Genomic DNA, 19,000 nt, shown 5'->3' on the forward strand with positions numbered 1-19,000 from the left:
AATTGATATATATCATTTTCCTATAATGTGCACAATCCTTCATACAGCGCCAGAATAACATTAACATCGTTTCCTAAACATGTATTTGCACAGACTTAAGTAATTCTTGACCGTGCACCTGAAGGATTTAGATATATGACATGTGATACATCGAATAGTTACTGATGCTGGACTGATTCCTGAAAAAAAGAAAGAAACAATAAACCAAAGTATCACCATGAAAGTTATTCACCACACACCTGGAGCCAATCCCCTTCCGATACTGGAAGGAAGAATGAAAGGAATTCAACGTGCCACGTGTTGCAGGGCGTGTACATTGCTGTTATCTTCGGCCGTTTTCAGTCGGACATTCCCACATGGCAGTCATACGGGCACCGTTAATTGGCACCGCTGTTCATTTCAAGACCCAAGCGATCCCTGAACTATATATCTTGGATATAGATAAGCACCATCCTTTCTTCATTTTCATATATCTCCAACAACCACGTATATCCTTATACATATATCGTCAAAAATATATCCCTAGTTAGAACAAATACCATCCAGTGTACGGGTCCGAACGTATCCCGAGCAGGACCATATTGCGTTGTTATATATATTTCATTATGATAAATATTTGAGATACTAGTGTCACGCACTGGATCACTGGATGTGAATGTCTATTTATATACTTATATATTAGATTTCCGTGCCTAGATTTCATAAAGTTTATTATTTTGCTTATAAAATAATGTGTTTCGACAAACATGGTGCGGTCTAAATGGGTTTTCCACACTGAAATATATAGTTTTGTTTGACGTACGTGTGTGATGATTGTTAAGTTCCAGAAATAAGACCGATAGACAGGTGATTGTCCCAGACTGGATGTTATCATTACGGTTGGTATTTTGACGTTGTTTTTGACAGATGTGGCATGACATGATCTACGATTCACGTCTACAGTTTAAATATATGTTACTGTGACTGTTTAATAGTGATGTATCAATTAGATTCGCCCATGATACTTTAGAAGATTATAGTTTCAATACGCTCTTGTTTTTTAAAAGACTCCCGGCAATATTGAACTTAATGTGTCTGAGAATATTGAACCTTATTACAAAAGCTTCTTTGGTCAATGGCAAGGATGGTTGCAAAAACTGAAGACAGAGACACCTTGTTACATTTGTCGAAATAATCATAATCGAATTGTGTTCGGATTATGTCATCAAGATTCGAACCCAACCTTAAGTATCAACTGACATCAATTTACTTGTTTTTTACTACTACTACTACTACTACTACTACTACTACTACTACTACTACTACTACTACTACTACTACTGCTGCTGCTGCTGCTGCTGCTGCTGCTGCTGCTGCTGCTACTACTACTACTACTACTATTACTACAGCGCTAAATCTAGCCACTTAGTGGCTGCTCAAAGCGCAACTGCTAGTAGTAGTTTGCAGTAGTACCAGTTATCATTTACATCATCAGTTTTAAGTATTGTGAAAACGTCAAAATGTTCCGGTGATAGAAGCATTCAGTGATCGTCGTACGTTTGGAAATCAAACACCGTCTAGTTTTGTAATGAACAACTTCACACCTCTTTGTATTGAGATAAGCTTACAGACTTCAAACATAACCAGGCGGAAGTCAGCGTGATAATAAACAGAACTTAACGCCATCGAAAACATCATTTATATCTGAGGAATGAATGCAATGACTCTGCTAACATGGGGATGTATCCGATGCATTAAAAACACAATAGGTTGTTTCAGCTTTGCTTCCGTGTTTAATCACATATTACTTCCGGTTGACCGGAACAGGGTTTGGTGCGCTTCTGTATTTTGTTGTGTGTAGATGTTGACATAGGATACATTTAGCACCGACGCATCATCCCATTGAGAAGCATAGGAATAAATTGTGAAATAAATCCCCCTCTTTTTCGATTGTTACCAGACGGTACCGATTCAACACCACCGAGCCTTTCACAACAATTGCCTGGTTTGTGCTCGATCTTCATGTGGACGATTAGGTCCTCGGAACAAATACTGAAATACAAGCAATTCCTCTTGTGTCATGTGCTTCATTCATGAACGAGTTTAGAATTCCGTTCGTGATTATGTTCAGATTCTGAATTTTAAGTCGTGTATAAATTACATTCCGAATAGTAAAATGTTTATTTTTCTAATCCCTTTTTCTTTTGTAATTCTTTGTAATCATGCTGACATTTTATTTCATTCAGTAATATCCCGAACGGGTAGCCAGTTTAGACAACTAATGTGAGTTAGTGAGTTGAAGTTTCAATGGACTGCTATGAGATATTATACGAGATAATATGAATAAAAAACTAATTAGTGTTTTGTATCTAATTGTTTTCAAGATGCACCTCGCTAAAAACATAAATATAACAAAACACGCAAAAAAACCAACCAAACAAAAGAACAAACAAAGGAACAAACAAAGGCACCAAAATGTTATTTTGCTTAGTTGGTTCTATCTATTAATCTACATGTATTATAGTTTGGGCGTATCAGAGTTTTAGTTTTACATATTTTGCTTATTTATTTATTTATTTATTTATTTATTTATTTATTTATTTATTTATTTATTTATTTATTTATTTATTTATTTTCAGCAAATGTGTATTTTGAGTACAGCTTAAATTTAGCTAAAGTGTAACGGTGAGGATGAACTAAACATCGGTCACTGACTCATCCAAGTTGTGGATGTTGCTGATTTTATCATGAATCCTATTGCGAAACAATCAAGCTGTTTCAATAATGATACAATTAATTGTTCGAATATAATCCTCTTTCACTGTATTCAGTTCGTATCACTTGAACAATCAAAGGGTTCAGTGTCCGCTAAACAGACTTTGAATACCATTGATAATGAAAGTGACAAATGGCGAAGCGATCGACCTGTGCTAGGCATACCTGTGTTATTATGTTTGTTTGTTGTCTAACGCACCAATAGTTCTGATACACGACGACGACCTGTAAAAATTCAATGTCGACCTGACAATCGAATGATTGACATCTTGAAGCTAGATTTATGCAATTGAGAAACATGACGTGGTAGCCTAGTCGGTTTGCTTGAATTCCCGATCCCGTTACCTGACTCTGAGGACATGTCACATATCGGGTTGCTGAAGAATAGCTTTAACCCGAATCTTCACGGTTTAATTGTTTGTCGGCTGTTTTCGCATTCTTGATTATCAAACGTAACGTCACTGTCCTCAACATGCAAATTATAACCTGTTCCACCTGGAGGTTGTTTTATTTGTAATCAGCGTATCGCCTCTTTAGACAGAGTGTTATATCGGGGATCAAAGTTGCCTCACGAAATGATTCGTCATCTTGGTATTTTCCACTTAAAGTTTCATGATCGATGTATTGTCCTATGACGTGAACACCAGAAAAAAAATCAGTGGACGAAATATTCAAGTGATGCGGGTTTTAGACCAAATGTGCTCAGTTATGGTTCTTAGAAGCCAAGAAACGGTATGAAGGCGAACCGGGACTGCAACTCATCAACCCTGGCGCGTCTCTTAGCTTCAACCTTGCATACAGAAACGCAATGTGCATTAGGCCACTGAACCACAGATAAAGAAATTTCCAGGGCTTCGATGCCAAATACATTTAAAGTAACACTTTACCACTTTTTGGCGAATGGGATTGGTGTTGTTGGGCCAAGGATCGTAACTCTTTGCAGCGATGTGCAGGACATAGACATGGTCCTATATGCCCAAACCGTTTGCGACAACAACACGTCACAACACTGTGACACTTCGTGATTGATTTTTCTGGAAAACGTCCCAGTCCATCAGGATCATACTAAACGTTGACGCTTTCTTATGTTCAGAATACCTAGAACAAAATCTGGTAGAACAATATGCAGTTATACACGGTTGTAGCAATTGTTTCCAAATATATATCGACTTCTTGACTCGACTTCTTGACTCGACTCTTTGACTCCTTTTTGTCATATGGTGCATTGTATAGTAAACAAAATGCGTTGGGAATATTGGTATGTTTATGATTGATCAGTGTGTCATTGAATAGATACATCATTATTCACAATTTCAGTATTTAGATGTATCCCTAACTTTTTTGTCCAGTATATATGGATAGTTCAAGAACTGCTGTTTCTGTATGATGTGTTCATTTCAGAAGCTCGACGTTAGTATATCAGACCTTACCTTTTCATATCATCCATAATTGATACCGATAGGGTTGTGACCAACAGAACTGGACCTTTTATGTGAGTATTTAAAACGACATACAGAGGATAACACCAGAGTTCTAACATACCAGTGTCGAGAACGGTAACAAACCACTAAGCGTGCATGCAAGGAGGCTGCACGTCTTGTTGCAACTTTTGCTCTTATTCCGTTTACCTAAATTCAAGCAGTCAGTCCGCACATCGTGTTCATAGTTGCGGACGATCTGGACTGGAGCATGTTGGTTCCCGTAATCGACAGGTTCTGACGCCACGGACTACAGTAACGAACATCGTTCCAGTCCAGATCCCGTTATTTTTCAACTTTATCATTTGAATTTGCAGTTTTGATTATTTGCTACTGTAACTCCACACCAAAAGGTATCAGAATCTGCCAAGTTGTGTTTTGCTTTCCATGTAAGCTTTATATAAGAGAAACAGTCGCAACCAGTTGTGCAACCGTCATGACTGAGACTGTTGTATTGATGATGTGGCTTTGCAAGGTTGTTGTATTCTAGATCTAGTTGTATCGCCTCCTCTTCACACGTCTAGCCACCTGGCCCGGTCAAATGCTTTCCCAGTAGCATTTCTCAATGACAAAGGTCATATCTGACCGTGATTTCGGAACTGCTTATCTATGTAAATATGTGTAGTATGAAGGGACTGCTATACATTTCGTACCTGAAAGTATTTTACAGAGCAATGTCGATTTCTGTTGTAGAAAATAATAAACGGCAGCATTCTGGACTGTTATGGCGATGCATGGGTTTTGGTGAAAATATACACGGAAACGGGTGTCACATTTCTGTATATTTTTTCATAGTGAATAAATTCACCAGCACGTTCGTGTCAACATGCACCAAAGTACTAGAACTTATCCAATCCAAACCAAAGTCTTAAACAACATGAAGGTGAACAGGAAGTGAAACCCATATGTATAAATATATACTTGGACAGTAGCCCGTATATATATATAAACAACAAAACAGAAGAAAAGACGATTAATCCTTGACAAATGAATCAAGCATAAGTTTCCAAGAACACAATACCAAGAGTCAGGATATTCATCATCATAGCATTTAATGTACAAATACATTCAGCACAATCCACCCGGAGAAAGTGTCTAGACTACTTTTTTTCATAAATGACCAATATTTTCGTTAAAAATTAGTACGTCAGATCTACTCTCTCCATATCACAAATGCATGTATAAATAAGTAGTCCAACATTCCTGGGCAGATTTTGTGCAGTATCGCTGAGAAGTGTCACATGCAAGTAGCATATGTCCACGTGGCATTGCATGAGTGGAGGAGGCGGTAAAACAAGATCTGGAGTGCATTCCATCTAGCTGAACCAGATGAACAAAATATCCGTTTCAGTCATGAAGGCTGAACAGCTTGTTACCATTGTTGCTCTTATTTTCGTTTACCTTAATGGCAGTAGTGCAGCTAGCCCACACATCGTGTTCATAGTTGCGGATGATCTGGGCTGGAACGATGTTGGATTCCGTAATCCACAGGTTCTGACGCCACACCTGGACAAATTGGCCAACGCTGGAGTCATCCTCAACTCCACTTATGTCCAGCCCGTGTGCTCGCCATCCAGAAACTGTTTCATGACCGGGTACTTTCCTTACCATACTGGACTTCAGGATGGCGTTATCAGGCCAACATCTCCTGGCTTTGTTCCCATCAAGTTCACCTTCCTCCCTCAGAAGTTAAAGGAACTGGGATACAGCACTCATGCTGTTGGGAAGTGGCATTTAGGTTTCTGCAACATAAAATACACTCCGACCTACCGTGGCTTTGATACCTTTGTTGGGTATTTAACTGGCGCTGAAGACTATTTCAAGCACACAAGAAGTGATGACAATTATTCTGGATATGATTTTCGCTTTAACACCTCTGTATATACGGAAGCGAAAGGTAAATATTCAACTCATGTGTTTGCAGAACGGGCAGTTGATATCATCAAATCTCACGACAAAAACACGCCACTATATTTGTATCTACCATTTCAAGCAGTGCACGCACCTCTACAAGTTCCCCCTAAATATGAAAACATGTACAAAAATATCCACAACATACCACGCCGCACTTACTGCGGTATGATCAGTGCCCTCGATGAAGCTGTTGCTAACATTACCAGTGCTTTAGAGGAAACGGGACTCATTGACAACTTGCTGTTGGTGTTCACGACTGACAATGGTGGGCCTTATTACATTGCTGCTAACAATCTTCCTCTACGTGGATCTAAGGGTACACTGTGGGAAGGTGGAACGAAAGGAGCCGCTTTCATCTACAGTAAAACCCTTCTAAAGAAGACAGGTTACCTCAACACTGGAATGATGCATGCTGTGGACTGGTACCCGACATTGGTGGAGCTGGCTGGTGGAAAGAACACAGATCCCAACATGGACGGAGTCAGTCAGTACGACATGCTCATCAACGGTGGACCGAGTAAACGGAACGAGTTCGTCTACAACATCCGCTACAAGACCAACTCCTCAGCAATTCGATATGGTGACCTCAAACTGATGCGGGGGTTACCGGGAAGTCACAATGATTGGCATCCTCTTCCAACGTCTGGTGAAACTCCTGATGTCACTCTTCAGGACAACAAGAACGACTTCCCTCCCTACATGTTGTACAATATCACCTCCGACCCAACTGAACATTTCGACCTGTCGGCGAAGTATCCGGAGCTTGTAACGATGATGAAACAACGTCTTGAGAACTGGGAGAAGACACGCGTACCAGCTTATCAACCACCAACTGACCCTAAATCTAATCCAGATCTTTATGGTGGCAACTGGAGCCCAGGCTGGTGCTGAACATTGTATTTTGTTGGAGGCTAAACCGTTATTGTTCAGATTATAAATAATAGCGTTTATGTAACTCACTGATACTCAATGTAGTCTCATTGATTGTTATGTTTTCATTTCTCGTTGATGCATCTCTTATTGGAAAGTCCCAAGGAAGAGAGGGATCCGTATCGATTTAGACTTGTCACATATCAGGTATTAGATTTGCGTTTCAATACTTTACTGACATCAAGGACGAAACGACTTATTGAAGGAATACACAGGATGACACCAGTACATTTTCATTCCATAGGAAATATCTCAAGGATGATCAGATTTCACGTCCCGAAGACAGGTATACTATTGGTAACATGTTTATCTGTTATAACCCTCAACGAACATGCCATTACAGATGTGGTCCGCCTGTAAAGATGCGAGCTTGCGTTAATGGCTAAGATACTCAGGGAAAATGTAGAATGATTCACGTAATACTATATTTTTATATGTATAATGAATGTAGGATGAGTGATCGTTTTCGAATTTGCTCTCGGGCAAAAGAGAAAACCGTTTGGACATTTTTATTTTGATACATGAGTTAAAGTCCAGATGGCTCTCCTTGGCATAATGATGCTATGTGCCTGGGAATCACATGCAGGGGCACCAAGCATGCTGGGATGTCAAGCTCAAACCGAAGAAATAACTCAACATTAATAAATTCACCTTGAATGGCTCATGAACCACTGGTTACATTGATGGTTACATTGATGTAAGTCAGTATTTGTTCACTTAAGTAACTGAAGATATAAAGCAAAACTAATTAAGAAATCCTGCCTGCTCATGTGAATTACAATGATACCGGCATTGTGTATCAGCAAATAAGTGCTGTTCCTTAACCGGTGCTCTCAGCCCAGTCTGTACCGCAACCCACGGCAAAGAGGCTTCCGCATATAGTCGCCTTATATGACAAACATTCGACCTCGGGCTTCGGGTGGGAGGAAAGAAAAAAGAAAAAATATAATCTTCTGGGAACAAATCCAGGAGATGTTGGACTGAAACCCATGAACTTTGGCATGTCTGACCGATGCAACATTTGTGCATTTGTCTTCAGACAAGTGAACATCGATGTAGAAACTCAGCACCCTTGTCATCTATTGAGTGTGACAAGTTTGTCATTGTAGTGAAGTTCGCAAGGTTTGGTATGGTGTTTCAAGCCAAGGATCATGATGGTGGCAAACCTGCGACCACCGACTGTGGATCATGGCGTGACTAGCTAGTTCTGTACAGTACCTACATATGGCCACTTGTGCACATTTCCGTGCATACAATGTAGCTATATTTCCAGATGACAGCAGCTTGTATAGATTCTAATCTATTCAGTAATTGGTATCATGGTCAACTTTGTATTCCGTCGGGGACAGAAAAATACCTCCGACAATGTTTAATTATCAGAACATTAATGTTGGTGTTAACATCGATTTTGTCAATCAAAGTGTATTTACAGACCTAGTCTGTGATACAAACCCTAAAACATACTCATGGAAAATAGTAACGCAACACCTATGCCTTCCAACCCAAACATAACTATTTATATCCATTTGATAACTATGTTTGTTTGACTATTTTGATCATTCAGACGCACCATGCATTGAACGACTGGCGAGCATCATGCACAGAACGTTTTCTCATCAACGCTATATCTTTAGGTGTCTAAGGATCGCTGAATACAATGTTATTCACCATCCTAAAACACACTAGCGTGATAATCTGTATGTATTGCAACATACCCTCCCTCAAGAATTGAAGGCAATATTTTAAGGTCAAATTCAGCTTCTGATACAGTCAATGAGGAGGATCATTTAAGAATCCCTTGAGGGCCAGTCATTTCAGAAAGTAAGTAAAATTGAGGCTTGGATAGGCTCCGTTGCTATAGTTAATGGTAACATATTGATACTATGAAAACCGCGGGCGCTGCGATATTTAGTTTATATATGTTCATATACTCCAGAGATCCATAAATTTGTTTCAGAGGTCATTTGCCTTCATTATCTATTGCAGTTTATAGAACACAGGTCATTACAAGTCCTTGAAAGTTCTAAACAGTCTGACCTTGGTCATGGAGATAATGGTTCCCACAAGGCTGAATATTATCTGTCGCATTGAATGATTAACCCTTTATTAGGATTAACAATTTGTTAATATGATATACACTTTTCAAAATCCAAGACAAACTGTATTCATTCGGTCTTAGCGATAAAACGAGGCCAATACTTAGGCACTTGTTTTGTTTGTCAGTCGACATGTGTGTCACATATCAGGTATCTAATTCTAAATGAGCGATGACTTTCGCCTTTTGAAGTCGTGGCAAATTATTGTAGGACAGGGATCGGACAATCCTACTATGGATCAGTTATTCGCTCATGAACTCATCTTTTTTGTATTGGGCATATTGGAGTATATAACATAAATTAGTTACATCGAGGTTGAAAATTATGCCCTGTCGCCTTAAGAACACATTCGTAACTAACTCTTTGTGAAATCTCATGAGTCTTCTCTTGGCAGTAGACGTTAATGTGGCGAATTGGTATTGATTCCATACATGCACCAACTGGATATGGTTGACCTGTTCACATGTCCACGACCAGGCCGCTGCAATTCTTGCTTATTTCCCTATTGTATAAAACGTCTTCAAAGATAACATACAGTCTGTTTTGGCCTAAATGATGCCAACAAATCACAATCCAAGTCCAAATCAGTTCTACTGTTTGTTAAGTAATTTTTTGCTTTGGAGACAAAATTTAGTGAAACCACAGGCAAATGGGGTTGCGCAGCATTGAGAATATGACTTCTTATAATAATAATAAGTCTTCTCATATGCGAGCGAAGTGAGCAAAGGTGGGCAACATGCTTCCCTCGCTTCGGATCGAAAAATATTTTTCATGTGAAAATAAAATATCGCCACCATCAAAGGTACTCTCCAATTACCTCACTTGGTGGTGCTATCAGTTTCCCTACCCCAGCTTTAATAACTGCACACATGAAATGTGTTTTATTCAACATTTTAAGCGCCTCTCGTAATATTCAGATTGTTCTTCGCCTCCATTACCCATGACAGCTTCCGGTTAAACGGAGTGACGGAACAAGAATAAGCAGAATTGAAAAGACATACAGTCTTGCCTAATTTTATCATGAACCCGTTGGAGTTTGTTTGTCATATATGCCGTCGCTATTGTTAGAATTTTCGTAACATTTATTCTTCATGAAAACACTTCTTGCGTAATGGGCGAATGAAGCAGGGGAGGTAACTGTAAGCATTCCATATCGATTACTACCCTTCTGTTCCTTCGCTCCATTGAACCGGAAGCTGGAAGGGGGAATGGAGGCGAAGAACGGTCTCATATACCACGAATTGCGCTTAAATTATTGAATAAAAAATATTTCACGTGAACAATTGTTCAACATGGGGTTGGGGACGTGAGAGCACAACCCAATGAAATAATGAGTGTATACCTTTGATGGTGGCGATATTTTATTTTGACATGAAAAATATTTTTCGAACCGAAGTGAGGAAAGCAAGTTGCCAACCTTGGCTTGCTTCGCTTGAATGTAAGAAGACTGGTCAATTTCTCTGTGCCGCGCACCCCTTTTGCGCTACAGTTTGCCTGTAGTGAAACGTTTCTCCAGATTTGGTCTGATATTTTGATGACATTCTGTGTTTAAATGAATGATTGATCATGAACCGATTTGGAGTTAGATTTCGATTCATCGGTATCATTTTTACCCAAACAGACTACAGTGGGTGTATTGGTGAGTATTAAAAAGAATTTCGTCATGCACCATTCTTCCAACATATTCTTAGGCGTGTGAACCTAAACTATCAGCTTGTCGTGGGATCGCCTTATTTAAGTTTCAAGTAAAGCGTTAAAACTTTACAGACACACCATCATTGGCGGCTGTTCACACTACAATACATTTGCATTATCATCTTCCAGCACCTAAACATACAGAATCATGACCATGATGCAGAGGATGTTTCGTCGGGAGCATACAGGAAAACATCCACATTTAATATTAGATATTATTCACTACCATTTGATGTTATATGACGCACATATGTTTTGTGAGTGTACCATTTTACTCTACTTTGGTAGATGCTTGTTAGATATATGTAGTATACTAAATATTCACATTTTAAATGGTAGATGTGGATAGGATTCTAGTATCGGCCAATATACATTTATTGGTACAAACGGTACTAGTGTTATTGATTACGTTTTAACATCGACTAGAATTTTTGATAGCATACAAAAAGTTTTGATATACCTCCCCGCGCTGAATCACCTCATTTACCACTGACACTTAAATGACGTGTGCATCACTCTTGTGGACGTAAAGGTAATGAAACTAAGACAAATACCAAACCATTCAAATTTGCCTGGGAAATAGATAAGTTAACAGAATTTAGAAACGATCTGCTTACTGATGAGATACAGGAATTACTTGAAAAATCTGTGGACGTTGTCTTCACTGACATCAACAAGACTGTAGATTTCATTGTAGATGCTCTGAGTCTAACAGCTTCGGATATGAAAAAACAAGTCAAACTTTTGCGAAAGGGAGGTAATAGAAATAAATGGTTTGATAGTGGATGTGATATTTGAAAAAGAAAAGATGCAAATTATTGAATACTTTTCGAAAACAGAAAACAACTGAATTCCTAGAGAGCTATCAAAGACTTAGAAATAAGTACACTGAGACCTTTAAACGGAAGGAGAAAGAATAATTTGATCAGAAAATGGTATACTTGGAAACAAATATGAACGATTCGAAAATATTCTGGTCAGAATTGAAACAACTAACTCGAAAAACAACCCTAAAATAATATAGGAATTGAAAATTGGTATGCATATTTTGAAAATCTTTTCGAAAATCCGGAAATAAACAACGACACTGCTGTAAATAGTGAGACACCAACACACTTTGTAAATACTGACACAAACGTGGATTTTGTCTGTGACATTTTAGATGCACCTATAGATAGACAGGAAATAACAGAACCTCAAGTGCAAAAAGTCATCAGGGATATATTACTCCCTTATCTTGGCCTCTTATTTAATGCTATACTAGAAACCGGTTATTTTCCTTCATCATGGTCAACTGGTATTATTGTACCCATACATAAACATGGTGATGTAAACAACCCAAATACTTATCGTGGAATTACTCTACATATATCATAAACAAAAGATTAACTAAGTGGGCTAACACTATGGATAAAGTATATGAGGGCCAAGCTGGATTCAAACACCACAACTGATAATATATTCATACTTCAATCCATTGTTAAAAAATATTTGAATTCAAGAGGTGGAAAATTTCTATGCCCTATTAGTTGATGTTTGCTAAGGCATTTGATTCTATCAAGAGAAATAAGTTATGGGGCCTTTTGCAAACCCGTGGACCTAGCCAAAAAATGAATAAACTTCTAGGTAGCATATATGAAAATGTCAAAGGGTGTGTAAGAAACAATAACGAAGTCTTAGAAACTTTTATTTGTCATTTAGGTGTCAGACAAGGCTGTATTTTAAGCCCCCTTCTGTTTACATTTTTTATCAATGAATTAGCTGTGCAAATATGACTTAATCCAATTATTCCTGTTACTCTTTGCTGATGACGTTGTCTTATTTTCTAGCAGCGTCAGTGGCCTACAGAAACACATTGATCAGTTTCAAATCTATTTATTATGATGAATGGAATTTGGCAGATTGTAGGAGAAAAACAAAGATCATTGTGTTTAACAATGGCGGAAAACTTTCAAAAAGGGAGAAATGGACTTACAAAGGCGAAAAACTAGAAACTACAAACTTATATGAATGTCTTGGCGTCTATTTGTCTAACCATCTTTCTTCCACTAATCACTCAAAACAGGCATCTGTACAAGCCTTTAAGGTTTTGATAAACATAATTAGAAATCTCAGCATCTTGGGGGAAATATCATACAAAACATTCTTTAAAATACATGATACTAAAGTAAGCCCAACACTGCTATATGGATCAGAAATATGGGGTGTGAAAAATTATGAAGCTATAGAGTCCATTTACATGCATGCAAAAAATACCTCGGCGTGAAATCTAACACATGTAGCAGTATGGTGTACCGAATAAAGATTGATTGACGTCATTGACGTCATTGCCACTTTACTTGAAAACCTTCATTATTTCTGTATGAACTGATATACAGTGAGTCTACTCAAGAGAACGTTCTACGATATCTCTGATTACCTCGGTCATTACCGTTATATAGGAGCCTGCTTACATGAATGCATGGGTAATAACTGTCTATGTGGTGGCTGCTTACATGCATACATAGATAATTGCCGTCTATGTAGGTGGCTGCTTACATGCATACATGGATAATTACTGTCTATGTAGGTGGCTGCTTACATGAATACATGGGTAATTACTGTCTATGTAGGTGGCTGCTTACATGCATACATAGATAATTGCCGTCTATGTAGGTGGCTGCTTACATGCATACATGGATAATTACTGTCTATGTAGGTGGCTGCTTACATGAATACATGGGTAATTACTGTCTATGTAGGTGGCTGCTTACATGAATACATGGGTAATTACTCTCTATGTAGGTGGCTGCTTACATGAATACATGGATAATTGCCGTCTATATAGGTGGCTGCTTACATACATACAGGAGTACGTATCAAAACGTGACATAGTTGAAGTCAATAAAGATGTCGTCTAGATGTTTTTAGTACGACGAAATCTCACTGAAAGATACAACATAGGGCAATTAAAACATAACAATCAAAGAAATCATATTGAAAAGTGTCAGTCACATACTGTATCTCTGATTTTACTCGTCACCATAAGACAATATTCAGCACCACCCTGGACTCCAGTTGCCACCATAAAGATCTGGGTCAGATTTGGGGTCAGCCGGGGGATGGTTGGCTGGTACTCGTGTCTTCTCCCAGTTCTCAAGACGTTGTTTCATCATCGTTACAAGCTCGGGGTACTTAGCAGACAGGTCGAAATGCTCAGTTGGATCGGAGGTGATATTGAACAACATATACGGAGGGAACTTGTCCCTGTTTTCCTGAGGAGGGACTTCGAAACTCTCACTAGATGTTGGAAGAGGTTGCCAATCATTGTGAGTTCCAGGTGATCCTCGCATTAGTTTGAGATCACCATATCGAATTGCTGAGGAGTTGGACTTGTCGTAGATGTTGTAGACGAACTCGTTTCTCTTACTAGGTCCACCATTGATCAGCATGTCGTACTGACTGACTCCGTCCATGTTGGGATCTGTGTTCTCTCCACCAGCCAGCTCCACCAATGTCGGGTACCAGTCCACAGCATGCATCATTCCAGTGTTGAGGTAACCTGTCTTCTTGAGAAGGGTTTTACTGTAGATGAATCCAGTTCCTTTCGTTCCACCTTCCCAAAGTGTAGCTTTAGCTCCACGTAGAGGAAGATTATTTGCAGAATGCCAATAAGGCCCACCATTGTCAGTTGTGAACACTAACAGCAAGTTGTCAATGAGTCCCGTTTCCTCTAAAGCATTGGTAATGTTAGCAACAGCTTCATCAAGAGCACTGATCATACCGCAGTACGTCCTTCGTGTTAAGTTGTGAATATGATTGTATAGCTTTTCATACTCAGGGGGAACTTGTAGAGGTTCATGTACTGCTTGAAATGGCAAATACAAGTAGAGTGGCGTATTCTTGTCGTGAGATTTGATAATGTCAATTGCTCGTTCTGCAAACACTTGAGTTGAGTATTTACCCACGGGTTCTTTATAGACGGTAGTATTAAAGCGTAGGTCATAGCCAAAGTATCCGTCATAATTTCTTGAGTGTTTGAAATAGTCCTCTGCACCCATGTAATACCCAACAAAGGTATCAAAGCCACGGTAGGTCGGAGTGTATTTTGCGTTACAAAAGCCAAGGTGCCATTTCCCAACAGCATGGGTGCTGTATCCCAGTTCCTTTAACTTCTGAGGGAGGAAGGTGAACTTGATGGGAACAAAGCCAGGAGATGTTGGACTAATAACGCCATCCTGTAGTCCAGTATGGTAGGGAAAGTACCCGGTCATGAAACAGTTTCTGGATGGCGAGCAAACGGGCTGGACATAGGAGGAGTTGAGGATGACTCCAGCGTTGGCCAACTTGTCCAGGTGTGGCGTCAGAACCTGTGGATTACGGAAACCAACATCGTTCCAGCCCAGATCGTCCGCAACTATGAACACGATGTGTGGGCTGGCTGCTAGGCTTCCATGAAGGAATATCAGAATAAGAGCAACAGTCGCGACAAGCTGTGACGGTGCCATGACTGGGACTGTTGTGTTGATGATCTGGCTTTTGCTAGGCTGTTGCATTCCAGATTTGGTTTTATCGACTCCTCTATCCCACGCGGACATTTGCTGCATACCTTTCCCAATTCTCAGTGATAATGGCATATTTGACCGTGATTTCGTAACTACTTATCTATATAGGTAGGTGTGACTTCGTCTCTAAAGGCATTTTACAGAAAGAATGTTGATTTCTGTTTCAGGAAATGGACACGTTTTTTTAAACTGTAATATTTTGGACGTCCTAAATATTTGGTAGATGCATGAGTTTTGGTGAAAGTACACCCATGTAAAAGCTATCCACTACCCAATGCATAAGTGTACCATTAATGATAGCAAGGAAATCTGAAGTATAATTAATTTTCGTATAAATTGACTCTCGAGGAGGAATTATATGGTACGTTAAAATGCAAAAAGAAATTAAAACTGTATACACCAACTTTGCTGTCCTGTTAATCATGATGCCATGACGCTAGCAAGTGTGGTCACTTCAACATTCTGGCATACAATCCTAAACCTGGAATTTGGTCTTGAGGTATTGCCTACCATTCTTGTTTCAATGCATCAAGATGTTGTGTAACTTCTTGGAGTGACACTTAGAAGTTGAAGCGGTACGATGTTTCCAGAACCTTTTGTTAGTGGGTCATGGAGATGATTTAAAGTCTGTTGAGGGGTATCCATGGGGAGGCCGTGGGTTTTGCTGAAGTTGAAGTATGTTGAACTAATTCAGCAGTGTATCTTTAGGGTGTTGCTGTTACGTGTTAGACGGTTTCTCGCAATGGTTGAATTTCGACTATGGATTCCAAAATGGTGACGTCATGTGAATCTGAAAAGAGCTGCATCACCCCATCATCCTGGCCTGAACGCTGACGTCATTAGTTTGCTGTCGGTTTCTTGACCAGCCGGCTGATTGACGATGGATCAGAAACTACATCTCTTGCAATAACCCTCAATGACAGCATTCCGGATAGAAATAACTTGCCATGTTTGGAAAGCTATCAGTTGAGGAGGCCCCATATTTGCTTGTCAATAAAGGAATCTACTGTACTGTAAAGATGGTGTAGGAACAGTTAACAGAAACTGGATATATGCTTTTTGATGGGTGCAGGTAATGCTCGTGATTCTCGCCTCTCTAATCAGTGTATGCTGCGCCCGAAGGACAATATTGTCATACGAACTATCACAATTATAATATCAATACATATGAGGAGGTTACAAATCAAAGGTCTTGCAATTTTGCCCATACGTATACAAAGTCTTATTGTATACAATATTAATAAAATCAAACCCAGATATAAATACACTTCTACAAGGACAGTTAAAGAATTAGACGATCATAGTTTGATACTTAAAAAAAAAACGTACCCATATTCCTGAATAATGTCCATATATTCCTGCATTATTAGCAACAGAAGATGGTGATGCAAAGTTACCCCAACACTCATCGGAGTACCGGGGGTGCATTCGACATCAGATTTTGACGGTATATGGGAGGAAGGAACAGACTGAAACAGGTTTACCGACTCGTGGTCATGGTGCTGAAAAGCGAAGAATTATTATAAAGGAGAACCAGAGATGAAACCCATATACCTTGGCATGTGTGAGGAATTGCACATGGGAGTACTGAGATTAAAGCAAGTGAACTACCGATAAAGAAACAACAGCCTGTATACATTCGAGTTAAGTCACTGACTCGTGCTCAACTTTCTGTTCAATTGCGGACGGAAAACTAAAACAGTCTGCTAAAAATTAATCTTCACAGCATATAATGTATGTATGCTGTGTTAACACCAGCTTAATCAAATTAGTCGTTCTCTGTCATAACGACCCGAAACAAATACATTCACTGGATCTCTAAGATATTTAGTCCAGAATACTGCAGTTTCTGAATGGGTCTCTGCTATTTTTTAACATGTTTCTTAAAATGAACAAATTATTTTGTAAAATGTTCTAATGTCGGAGACAAAAAGCAAGTCTATCCCATCTCCTTCCACGAATACTTGTACAGATAAGTGGTCCATGATCCAGGTCAGATTTGAAGAATATCGCTGAGAATTGTCACATGCAAAAAGCATTTGTTCACGTGGTTAGACATTTGTAGAAGGGGCGATAAAACCAGATCTGGAATGCATAAGTGTCACTAAACCAGATGAACAAAACAACTGTTTAAGTCATGACGCCTGAACTGTTCTCAGCGATTGCTGCTCTTATTTTCGTTTACCTAAATGTAAGCCTAGCAGCCAGTCCACACATTGTGTTCATAGTTGCGGATGATCTGGGCTGGAACGATGTTGGTTTCCGTAATCCACAGGTTCTGACACCACACCTGGACAAGTTGGCCAAAGCCGGAGTCATCCTCAACTCCACTTATGTCCAGCCCGTGTGCTCACCATCCAGAAACTGTTTCATGACCGGGTACTTTCCCTACCACACTGGACTACAGGATGGCGTCATCAGGCCAAGTTCTCCTGGCTTTGTTCCCATCAAGTTCACCTTCCTCCCTCAGAAGTTAAAGGAACTGGGATACAGCACTCATGCTGTTGGGAAGTGGCATTTAGGTTTCTGCAACATAAAATACACTCCGACCTACCGTGGCTTTGATACCTTTGTTGGGTATTTAACTGGCGCTGAAGACTATTTCAAGCACACAAGAAATTATGACAAATTTTCTGGATATGATCTACGCTTTAACACCTCTGTATATACGGAAGCGAAAGGTAAATATTCCACTAATGTGTTTGCAGAACGGGCGGTTAATATCATCAAATCTCACGACAAGAATACGCCGCTTTATTTGTATTTGCCGTTCCAAGCAGTGCACGCACCTTTACAAGTTCCCCCTAAATATGAACACATGTACAAGCATATCCAGAACATACCACGGCGCACTTACTGCGGTATGATCAGTGCCCTTGATGAAGCTGTTGCTAACATTACCAGTGCTTTACAGGAAACGGGACTTATTGACAACTTGCTGTTGGTGTTCACGACTGACAATGGTGGGCCGTATTACACTGCTTCTAACAATCTTCCTCTACGTGGAGCTAAAGCTACACTGTGGGAAGGTGGAACGAAAGGGGCCGCTTTCATCTACAGTAAAACCCTTCTAAAGAAGACAGGTTACCTCAATACTGGAATGATGCATGCTGTGGACTGGTACCCGACATTGGTGGAGCTGGCTGGTGGAAAGAACACAGATCCCAACATGGACGGAGTCAGTCAGTACGACATGCTGATCAACGGTGGACCGAGTAAGAGAAACGAGTTCGTCTACAACATCTACGACAAGTCCAACTCCTCAGCAATTCGATATGGCGATCTCAAACTGATGCGGGGATCACCTGGAACTCACAATGATTGGCATCCTCTTCCAAAGTCTGGTGAGACTTCAGATGTCACTCTTCAGGACAACAAAGACAAGTTCCCTCCGTACATGCTGTACAATATCACCTCCGATCCAACTGAGCATTTCGATCTGTCTGCTAAGTACCCCGAGCTTGTAACGATGATGAAACAACGTCTTGAGAACTGGGAGAAGACACGAGTACCAGCTTATCAACCACCGGCTGACCCCAAATCCAATTCAGAACTCTATGGAGGCAACTGGAGCCCAGGGTGGTGCTGA

General features: G+C 39.8%; 3 pseudogenes; 2 read left to right on the plus strand and 1 right to left on the minus strand.

Annotated features, from left to right (window-relative positions):
* The first annotated feature begins 5,585 nt into the window (after window positions 1-5,585).
* Window positions 5,586-7,037, plus strand: LOC137272654 (arylsulfatase J pseudogene; annotated as a pseudogene).
* A 6,865-nt stretch (window positions 7,038-13,902) lies between these two features.
* Window positions 13,903-15,354, minus strand: LOC137272656 (arylsulfatase B pseudogene; annotated as a pseudogene).
* A 2,194-nt stretch (window positions 15,355-17,548) lies between these two features.
* LOC137271875 (arylsulfatase J pseudogene) lies at window positions 17,549-19,000 on the plus strand (annotated as a pseudogene).

Source organism: Haliotis asinina, chromosome 2, assembly GCF_037392515.1.
Source record: "Haliotis asinina isolate JCU_RB_2024 chromosome 2, JCU_Hal_asi_v2, whole genome shotgun sequence".
NCBI lineage: Eukaryota > Metazoa > Mollusca > Gastropoda > Lepetellida > Haliotidae > Haliotis > Haliotis asinina.